The 12,041-nt window shown below is 38.6% G+C and overlaps 1 long non-coding RNA gene across 1 annotated transcript; it reads right to left on the reverse strand.

Moving 5' to 3' along the window:
• Positions 1-363: 363 nt before the first annotated feature.
• LOC117112513 lies at positions 364-2,157 on the reverse strand. The gene is made up of 3 exons (XR_004446053.1): positions 1,901-2,157; positions 1,418-1,498; positions 364-860 (listed from the first exon to the last, which is right to left on the reverse strand). It is a non-coding gene; the product is annotated as an uncharacterized LOC117112513 (long non-coding RNA).
• Positions 2,158-12,041: the final 9,884 nt, after the last annotated feature.

Here is a 12,041-nt window from a genome sequence, read left to right on the forward strand (position 1 = left end):
TACTGTACTGTACTATCTTTAAGACAGTGTGGGAAGAACATTGTCATCTAGCCTAGCCCTCTAGCAACGTAACCATTTGCCTTAAATATCACACGTAAATGTACAGCAACCATTATGATATCTCATCTAATATTTGCTACATAACATAATTAATATAATATCATCATCTCAGAATAAAACTTCAACTTACACATGAAAAATAAATGAATCTTGAAGATCGGTCCAACGAATTATGTTGACAGTACCAATTTTTGTGACCAACTGAGATACCGCAGGAAAATATTGCCGCAAGCAACTAAGAATGTTACCCAATTTATACAGCAAAACCCTTACACCCCCCCCCCCAGTTTTAAACGTTATATATATATTTTTCTCAATTTTTTTTAAAACAAAACTCTATTCCTCACACAACGCCTCCAACTTCTGCAACCGTCGACTCTTTCGGACACCACTTGTTGACGGAATGTCTTCCTCATCAATATTGTCTGTCACTTGGGTAATCTCATCACTAAACTTCTTTACAACCTCCGATGGCATGATTATTGTTACTTTGTCGTTTGCGGTCTGCGTGGTGGGGGTTGTTGGTACGAACATCTCATCATCATCGCCGTTTTCATTCAACATCGGTGGTAGTTGCTGTTTTTTCTTCCCTTTTTTCGACATGGTGGCGGTGTTGCTTATTGACACACGGTCCTTTTAATGTTCTATTGCGTATCCCACTTCTGACACCAAATGTAGTGGTCCTGGCTGACACAATATAAATTGCAGCAGAGACATACAAATTTGGGGATCCGTTGCAATATTTTATTAGCAACTCGCAATCAATCACAGTAAAGAAAAAGGATGGTGGCCAAATCCACCTGCAATAAACAAATGAAAACTTTTTATTAACATCACTATAACAGTTAAGCAAAATAGCGCCCTCATCGTCATGAATATCTTTATCCATCCTAGTACATCACACATAACAAAACTCAAATTGTCCCTACCCTATAGGGTTAGCATAATGAGCCTGTTGTGTAATGTGTAGGGTTAACTGTTGTGATTTTGGTCAACGATGAGGGCGCCAGTGCAAACAAACGCAAACTAAATATACATCAATGCAGTCAGTATCGCTTTTATTAATCTGCAAACTCTGTTTAGTCTGGTGACTAAAGAAATACAAATATAACAATCAATAACAATGATTCGCTTAACCATGAACAACAACAATGATAAAAATGGCATCAATATTGTTGACTGATAATCGTCTCAATATCATACAGTACAATCGTAATCAACGATAATGATTTAACCTAAATGTTAAACTATAATTCAATGGCGAGACACAAGTAACAGTACATGACTAAATCGTCATCCGTAAATGCTAATATTAGAAACACAGTACATGAGTTCACAGTAAACGTTCAAATCTTACATGAATTATGGCGCAACAAACTCGTGATCAACAACCCTTCAATTCAATCAATGATCTCATATTCTCGCTCCTATAAGTTGACTGTAAAGCAAGTATCAGAATACATAATGTTAATAACTTTATTACTACAACAATGATTACTTTATTTACTACTGAGTTTACATATCAAAGATTATAATCGCCAAATTAATCATGAAACATAGTGAATAGTGGGAATTATATGGGCGCAGCCATATTGTTTTGACACGTGACCTAATTGTTATAACCTTTCTACATCGTTTGACCTCGTAAGAAACTTGAGATACAGTATAAGAAACTTGAGAATACAACGTGGTTCCACTGAACCTGGTCAGCCAGAGCTCAGTCTAACTTTCAAACTCAAATAATTATCTTGAATTATCATTAAAGATTCTAAAGTTTACCGATAAATGATATTGAAAGATTAATTAAACTAACAGAAATAACAAATACATAAAAACATACCAAGTACGCAACTTTCTACCAACATAACTGTGAGCAGCAGCGAAGAAGGATACCTTCTCTTCGAACTTCATACTGCTACTGGCGCGCTTAACAAAGACAATGTGTAGCGCCGCCAACGTTAATGTACTACTTATCTAAGTTCGTTTACAGAGCCTATACGAACATTAATTCTTTTATACAGTTTTATGTGCAGACTGTTAGGGTTCTACACACAGAACAATCAATTTACATTTTCTTAGACTACGTGGGAACAATTAAATCATTTTTATTAAGTTATAGCATAATTACAGTACTACCGTTAAAATCCATTCAAGTACTCATACATCCTATTTGCGCAGCATAAACCTATTTTACTTGCGCAGCATAAGCATATTCTATTAGTATAAATTGTGTAATCATGCACAACCATTCATATCATAATTTAATATTTATAATTTAACAACTATAAGTATAACAGGAGTCACTAAATATCACAAACAAGATGGCATAGTTACATTGTGATACAGTGATACGGTATCTACAACACTAGCATTATGAATAGATGCATAAATGTAGCATATCAAAACTAGGTCAGTCAACGACCGAGCGCCTTCATTCATTGAGGTGAAATGTAATACTGTATTGTACTGTACTATCTTTAAGACAGTGTGGGAAGCACATTTTCATCTAGCCTAGCCCTATAGCAACGTAACAATAAATATCACACGTAAATGTACAGCAACCATTATGATATCTCATCTTATATTTGCTCATAACATAATTAATATAATCATCATCTCAGAATAAAACTTCAACTTACAAATGAAAAATAAATGAATCTTGAAGATCGGTCCAACGAATTATGTTGACAGTACCAATTTTTGTGACCCACTGAGATACCGCTGGAAAATATTGCCGCAAGCAACTAAGAATGTTACCCAATTTATACAGCAAAACCCTTACACCCCCCCCCCCCAGTTTTAAACGTAGGGCGTCCCCACACTACAAAATATAATGAAATTTTCGTAATATAATCTATAGCAAAATAATCAATAATGTGCTAACAGTTACAGTTAATGGTGGAACCTTATTTCGATTACCTTACACTGTCATTAATGGGTTTCTCTATATATTTTTAAATTAGTATATAGTATATATATATATTTTTCTCAATTTATTTTTAAACAAAACTCTATTCCTCACACAACGCCTCAAACTTCTGCAACCGTCGACTCTTTCGGACACCACTTGTAGACGGAATGTCTTCCTCATCACTATTGTCTGTCACTTGGGCAATCTCATCACTGAACTTCTTTACAATCTCCGATGGCATGATTATTTTTACTTTGTCGTTTGCGGTCTGCGTGGTAGGGGTTGTTGGTACGAACATCTCATCATCATCGCCGTCCTCATTCAAAATCGGTGGTGGTTGCTGTTTTTTCTTCCCTTTTTTTATTGATGCACCGTCCTTTTACTGTTCTATTGCGTGCATCAATATAACAATCAAGCAAAATAGAACCTCATCGTCATGAATAACTTTATCCATCCCAGTACATCACACATAACAAAACTCAAATTTTCTCTACCCTATGGGGTTAGAAGAAGGAGCCTAAACGAACATTCATTCTTTTATACAGTATTATGCTCAGCCTGTTAGGTTTCTACACACAAAACAATCAATTTACATTTTTATAGACTACGTGGGAACAAATCATTACTACTCAATTGAGTTATAGTACAGTAGGCCTACTACAGTTACAATCCCTTCAAGTACTGAACACCCTATTTGCGCAGCGTATAATAAGCCTATTCTATTTGTATAAATTGTGTAATCGTGCACAACCATTCATATAATATAATGATTATGCAAAGGTAACCTTACCTGCAGTATAATCGTGATTATACAAGTCCTCTTGAGGTGAGAATCAATTCGCGTTTCCCCAGCTGCTTGGCGGCTCACCAGTTTTCAAAACTAAAAATACCCAACTCCTGCCTCCTGTGACCTTTGACCTCCTTTCAAAGTACTATCTGGGTTGGACTGAAATATCATTCGATCCACCCGTATGATAATTTCCAGGGTGGGGCATGTTATTAATATGAATTCAAGCTACAAAATTCAACTGTAATATACCATATACGCATGTAACATAACACTCAGAAATATCACTGAAATCCCAAACTGTTCTAAACGGTAACAACTCAAAATATTTATTAATTATTTATTGATTTTATATATAAAACTGTAGTGAAAATAGAACCAAAACATCAAACGTTGTAACTTGGCTAACCTGCCAAAAAAAACAAAAAAAAAACATACAACTTCGATCATATAAGACCAAATCGAAACACCAATATATCCCAAAAAACCTGGGGAGAATCATGAAAACTGGGAACAACCATCATATCAGATGAGTGGGTGGGAATTGATTCTCACCTCAAGAGGACTAGTATAATCACGACTATACTGCAGGTAAGTGTACATTTGCATAATCATTAATTATACTGCGTCCTCTCTCGGTTTCGAATCAATTCGCCATTTTGAAGCTGACTTCAATAAGGTTTCACCTAACATTGAACTTGCTGATGGTCTGCGATAAAATTTATTAAAAGTCGATTGAGATGACCATCCAGCAGCCTCCATAATATATCGCATCATTACCCCCAGCCTCTGCGAATGAGCTTTAAACTGTTGTGTATCCACCCCTGCTTGACTTAACATATCACAAATCCATCTACCAACAGTAGATGAAACTACCTTCTTGTGCGGTTTTAAATAACTCACTAACAGTTGAGTCTCAGTTCCTCGGATGACCCTAGTACATTCTAAATACCTTGTCACCGCAGTAACTGGGCACAGACGTTTATCCTCAAACGCTTCTATCACGACCAACCTTATGTTATAATTGGGCCTACTCTGCTTAGCCAGTTTAGACGGTATAAGTTTGAAAGAATTTCTGAAATATTAAGACGTGAAATATCTAAATGCACTTATGTTGACACTCTACCTACTGTAACTAAACTGAGCAATAAAACCATCTTTAGCGTTAACATTTTCAATGAGAGAGATTCCCAATTTGGTAGACTTAAAAGAAAAGACAGTACCGGTTCTATTTCCCATGTAACTAAATATTTAGGCTTGGGGGGGGGGGGTCCGATTAAACAACATACATCAGCATTTTGACCAATCGCACACATATTAATCGGATCATGATAACGTGAGATGGCAGACCTGTATACACTAATAGTTCTGTTGCCCCGACCTTGCTTTTCACACTCAACTAAAATAAAACTCAAAGGTGCTGAAACCGGAGAAACATTCCGTTGATGACACCAGCCACTCCACTTATTAAAGGCGGACTGGTATTGTCTGTTGGTGGCTCCTCTACAGCTCTCGACCATGACATCTGCAACTTCTCGTGAACACCCCTTACTCGCATAATGTTGCCTGAGACAAGCCAGACCGCTGAATGTAGTGTCCCGGTTAGCGATTCGAATAACGAATCGAATGTGTCTGTGTTAATATCTTCCGTCCTAGAGGTAGTAATTGTGGCTGTGCTATGGCCATTTGAACGGACATTGGGTACCCAAGTTGATTCGTCCATGTTGGAGCGACAACCAGAGCTTCTCATTTGTCCACCTTCAACTTCCTTAGCACTTGTGCCAAGAGACAAAACGGTGGAAACACATAACTTTGTTCTTTCGTCCATGCAATCAAGAATGCATTGATTGCTATAGCCCCTGGGTCCACCAGGTGGTAGTTGATGGTTTATCCGGGATGCAAACAAATCCACTGTGGGATGAAACTCCAATTTCGTGCAAATTAGAGAGAATATCATTGGGTCTAGCATCCATTCAAATCTGTCACAAAAACCCTGGACGGAAAGTCCGCTATCTGATTGTCTTTCCAAGGTACATTATGTGTTGTGAGCACGATCTTCCTGTCCATGCACCATTTCCACATTTGGAGAGCAAGTCTGGACAGGCGGTCTACGTGGGTACCCCCCTTTTGTGCTTGATATAAGCATTATATGAGAGTTCTGCAAGTTCTTTGCAAAGGTCTTCAGAGCTAGGAACGAGGCTAACAATTCCAGGTGGTTTATATGATTCAAGCTATCCTCTACGGTTCACCTTTCCCCCGTCTTGTCCCCTTTGCAATGGGCCCTCCCCCCCACAACCTTGCAGGGATCCATCCGTCGTGATAATTAACTGGAGGTGAGGTGACAGAATTGGTTTCCCATTCCACTGATGTAGACAATGAGCCCACCATTTCAACTCTTGGGTACTTTTTTCGGACAGTACACTGCGCTCTGATATGAAGGATTTACCCGAATTTCCTGAATTAAAGACGTCTGTAGTGCCCTGTAAAACACTGGTGCGTGCACTACATCTTCTGCTGTGGCAGTCTTTTTTCCAAGAAGACTTGCCGGTGATTTTTCCAAAAGGACAACGCTTGTAATTTTTTTTTACTTTGTCCTCTGGAAGACTTAATTCTATTGTTTGAGAGTTGACTATGTGGCCTAGGAATCTGATTTTTTGTGTTGGAATCAGCTGCGACTTTTCCCAATTTACCAACAAGCCTAGTTCCTGAAATAAACCCAACACAAGTTGTTTTTGATTTTGACATTCCTGCGCTGAATGACTTATTAGAAGAAGATCGTCGAGGTACAAGACAATTTTAATAATAATAATAATAAGAATAACAATAATAATAATAATAATAATAATAATAATAATAATAATAATAATAATAATAATAATAATAATAATAATAATAATAATAATAATAATAATAATACCGTATTTATATAGCGCCTAACAGATCACAGATCCCTCTAGGCGCTTTACATTTCTTAATTTAATTTATGGTAAAAAGAAACTATCCCCCGCGGGATACCAACACGGTATTTCAGAAGGTTTCGGGGCCAGGAATTTCAAGATCGACCTTAACTATGTTCACTTAACTACAATATGGTAAAAACTATCCCCCGCCGGACACCAACCCGGTATTTCTGAGTCAAAGTTTCGGGGCCGGGATTTCAAGATAGGGCACTTAAATAATAATAACAATATAATAATCACAATAATAACAAATTTAATTAAGAAACAGGTGTGCTTTCAGTTGTGACTTGAATATACTGACTGATGGAGAACATTTAATATGGATCGGGAAATTATTCCAGACTGCCGGTGCTGCCGTAGCAAAAGATCTTCTTCCATACGCAGTGGATGTTTTAGGTACTGACAGTAGGTAGTTATCAGCTGACCTCAGCGAACGCGAAGGGATGTATTCTGAAATTAACTCACGGATGTAACCTGGAGCAATTCCATTCAATGCCTTGTAAGTCACCAACAAGATTTTAAATGTGATGCGCTTACACACAGGCAGCCACTGAAGATCTTTTAACACCGGTGTTATGCTGTGTCGCTTTTTTGTCAGAGACGATCCTTGCTGCGGTATTTTGAACTTGCTGCAGTTTGGCAATCTCGCAGTCAGGTAAACCGTATAAAAGGCTGTTGCAGGAGTCGAGGCGAGTGCTGACAAATGCGTGAATGAGCTTTTCGGCGGATGCTCTGTCGAGGTACTTGAGCACTTGACCTATTTTTCTGAGGGCAAAGTTAGCAGCCTTACAGATACTGTTAATATGAGATGACATACTGAGCTTGTCGTCTATTGTAATACCGAGATTGCGTGCTGATGAAACTGTATGAACAAGATCTGATCCGACTTGAATGTGATCGATTTTCATAGTGCGACGCAAGAACCTGGACCTTATGTGAAGAATTCCAGTTTTATTAACGTTCAGTTTCATTTTTTTTTAATGACCATCCATTTCTTGACATCTTGTATACAGGATTCAAGTTGTGTAATTGTGCAAGATGTGTTAGACGGGTTTAAAACCATATAGAGTTGCGTGTCGTCGGCATATACCATCAACTCAATTCCATCATGGGCATCAATAATATCTTCAAGTGGTGATGTATACAAATTAAAACACAGAGGGCCCAGTACTGACCCCTGTGGTACACCATCACTTACGGGATATGAATTTGATTCAGAGTTGTTAATGGTGACAGATTGAGTGTGGTTTAACATAAAAGATTGAAACCATTTGAGAACGGTACCGTCAACTGCATATCGATTTGCAAGCCTTTGCAATAGTATCTTATGGTTTATAGTGTCAAATGCTGTGGTTATATCAAGCAGCACAAGTACTGCTTCGCTGTGCACATCCTACCGCACGAAGTAGATCATTTGTGACACGTATCAGAGCGGTCTCAGTTGAATGATGTTTACGGTAGGCTTATTGTCTCTTACTGTGCATGTTATTTGACACGAGATGGTCTGTCAGTTGATCAACAACACATCTCTCGAGAACCTTTGAGATAAAGGATAAGTTGGAAATCGGACGATAGTTCTTTAAGCTCTTCAGGTCTAGAGAAGATTTCTTTATAAGTGGCATTAAACGTGCTTCTTTTAAGGTGTTCGGAACTATACCAGATGAGAGTGATTTATTGATGATGTCACAGATGGTTGGAAGGAGTTCATTGATGCATTCTTTCAGAAGCCAAGAGGGTATGGGGTCCAAAGGACAAGAGGTCAATTTTGAGGTCATAATTATCTTTCGTAGATTATCTTGCGACACGTTGGAGAATGCTCTGAATGGGAATACGTTTCGAGCATTTGTTTATATCTGTTGCATTCAACATGATATATTTGTTTATGCCCCTCTAAGCCAGACGAAACCCACTTTCTTTCACAACGGCGTTTAATCCGCTTTTGGTTACGTAAATCCTCATTATACCAAGGTGCGTTAGGTCTTAATGTTATCAACCTGGTAACTATTGGTGCATGTCGATCCAAGAGCTGAGAATGAACGTTGTTGTATTGAGCTACGAAGGTTTCAATACCTGAAGCAGGAGTCGCTATTAGCTCTGATTTCATAATATCACTATTGAAACACCCGATGTCAATTTGGCGACTTTTGCGAAAGGTGATCTTATGTCTGACTGAGTCTGGATGTGATATATTTAAATGACATACAATTGGGAAATGGTCAGAAGGTTTCAATTTTCAAAGACCTCCTACTCAGGTAGGCCGCTACCAGCATTAGTAATTTCGTAGAGTCTGGGGGCCGTTCTCAACCCGAACGATACTATTTGGAATTTGAACAGTTGCCTTTCCTAATGAAATCTCAGGAACTTTCTGTGCTTCTTGTGGATGGGGACCATGGAGTAGGCATCCTTTAAATCTATAGAAATCATCATGTCTATAGAAATCATTATGTCCCCTTGTTGCACGAAGTTGATTGTTTATGGAGGAAGTGTATACGCACCCTTACTGTGGCGGCTGTAAATTGTTTGTTTTTTTTTATAGATAATTCCTTAGTTAACTTCTTGCTGAGTTTATTTGGTGGTTTTTCTGTTATCGTCTGTGATTGTGGAGTTTTTGTTCGGTATTTTGAATGATCTGAAGTGGTAAATTTTCCTCTGATGACCTAGGAAAACCGTAGGCCTGACTGTGCTATTTTATTGTCTAAGTGGTGGACGGGTAGAAGGCCGCACGGACACAGTGGTTGACCTATAATGCCGCAACATAACAACAAAGGGAATTGCTGCATGCAAATTATTGTATTGTGTATGCGTTCTATTCGGATAACCACTACTACATAAGAAACGCATACTTCGTCCTTCGTTCTCCATTTAACATCTGATCAGTGTGTGCTTGGCAAAGCCGGTTCGTCGCTGAAAAGACGGACCCCAGTGGTCCGATTATTATAATAGCTGTAGGCCCATTTGGAATAAGCCTAGAGGATGCCGAGCTGGAAAACATAAACGCAGAAGCATCCCTACCATCATCCGGCAGAGATCTGATCTAGTAGGTGGTAAGTTGATCTCAAAAGATAAACCTCGGATTACCGGAGTAAACAACGCTAACTTAATAGACATCACCCCTTGCAAATACGATGTAATGTCTGTGTGGATGACCAATGTTAGGTCAATTATGAACAAATTTGACGAATTTACTACTAGGATTAATATATCTCGCCCAGGCATAGTAGCCATTACCGAGACGCACCTTAAGCCACACATTGCTGATAATTTACTTACTTTAAGTTGATATAGCTTTGTCCGTAAGGATAGGCTTAAAAGAAACCAAGGCGGTGTTTTAATTTACATCAATGAGAACATTCCGTATAAAGTTTGGTCCGAATTTATTCATAATGATTTCGAAACTATATGGATTACTATCCACCCAAAAAGGTTACCACGCAAAAATTCCTAACATCACGATCGGCGTGGTTTATCACCCCCTGACCAAAATGATTGGAATATGTCATGCCATATTACTAGTTGTTTGGATTTCATTTGCAGCCGTCACCCTGATACAGTTTTCCTGGTGGCTGGTGATTTCAATAGGATGAAGGACACCCAACTTATAAAATATCCACTCAATCAGATAGTTTCGAAGTTTACTCGTGAAACCGGTATCCTGGACTTGATATGTATTTCTCCGGCTTTGGGTGATTTGTACAAGGAACCGTCAATTGAATCGCCTGTTGGTAGATCTGATCATTATGTGGTTATTTGTAAATCTGTTGCCGAATCACATAAACAGGCTGTCATTTTTAAGAGTTTTAAGAAGAGACTTATTAATCCGACTACTGTTGAATGTTTCACTACCGAACTTTTAAACTTCAGATGGCAAGATGTTTATTTTGCTAGAAAATGTGTTTTTCAGTTTAATATTTTTAATGATTTCTTATAATCTTCTATAGACAAACATTTCCCTTTTATTAACGTTACGAGATGTCCTGCGGATAAGCCGTGGATTACTAAGTATTTTAAGAAAACGATTGCCCAGCGACAAAGTGCATTTAAATCGGGCAGAATGGGCGAATTTAAAAAGTTGCGCAATAAGGTTAACCGCTTATCTAAGTCGCTTAGGTCTAAACATTACAGGAACACTTTAAGTAGATTATTGAATTCCGAGCCACGAGCTTGGTGGACTAGTATTAGGCAGTTTTTAAATCTTCATCAATCTAAGAACCACCCCCTTAAGGTTATGGCCGACGAATTACCTGAGGGAAACGATATGCTTCTTGCCAATAAAATTAACTTAGGATTTTAAGCCCCTAACACCTGTCGTAAATACCGAAATTGAGAAGCAACCCGTTCCTGATCACCTTACCATTGAACCTGTAGTTGTTGAAAGCAGAAATGTCAAAGGTTTTAAGGCCCCGGGACCAGATGGGATCTTTTCCAGGATTCTCAAAGACAACTTTAACACCCTTGCGAAGCCTCTTTGTGCATTTCTAAATTCCAGTTTAAGGGAAAGGTATATCCCCGATATTTGGAAGAGCGCCGACGTAGTCCCTATCCAAAAGGTTTCACCGCCTAAATCGATTGAGGAGGACCTCAGGCCAATTTCCCTCACCTCATCCGTCATGAAGGTTTTTGAGAGTATCATCTGTGACATTATCTGGGAAGAGATCAAAGGTAAAATTCTTCTAAATCAATTTGGGTGCAGTAAAGGGGTTTCCACTACAGACGCATTGATTAAATTCTTACACGAATGTTTTACTGCTACCGATAAAGGCGAAGAGACCCGAGCATTATTAATTGACTTCCGTAAGGCCTATGACCTGATTGATCACGGGATCTTAGTGCAAAAGTTGAAAGATCTTGAGGTTGATGACCATATTGTCAGATGGGTCCATTGTTTCCTGTGTCAAAGGAAACAACGTATCAAACTTGGTAATGTTCTGTCCTCTTGGGTGACTGTAAACGGAGGGGTTCCGCAAAGCTCTTGGCTGGGGCCCATTCTGTTCATTGTCTTTGCCAATGATCTCCTTGCTGGGGTGCCATGTGTAAAATATATGGATGACATGAACTCCAGCCAATTACCGACACCGTTTCCCACTGGTCAACTCTGAACCATACAGTTATCAACTCAAAAAAGACCGTTGAGATGAGATTTAGCTGTAAAGTTAGATTGTCAGTGTTTGCCCCACTTGTTATAAACGGCAATCAAATATCCATTGTTTATTTATTACACTTCATCACTGCAAAAATACAAGAACAATTCAAAAACAAGACAAAAAGCAGCGAAAAGGAGGGGATGAACAGGTGTCAAGCACCTCTATCTACATCCCCCCTTGAA

The sequence above is a fragment of the Anneissia japonica genome, unplaced genomic scaffold, assembly GCF_011630105.1.
Source record: "Anneissia japonica isolate Jap-2015-1 unplaced genomic scaffold, ASM1163010v1 scaffold288097_len85782_cov108, whole genome shotgun sequence".
In the NCBI taxonomy this organism is placed as follows: Eukaryota; Metazoa; Echinodermata; class Crinoidea; order Comatulida; family Comatulidae; genus Anneissia; species Anneissia japonica.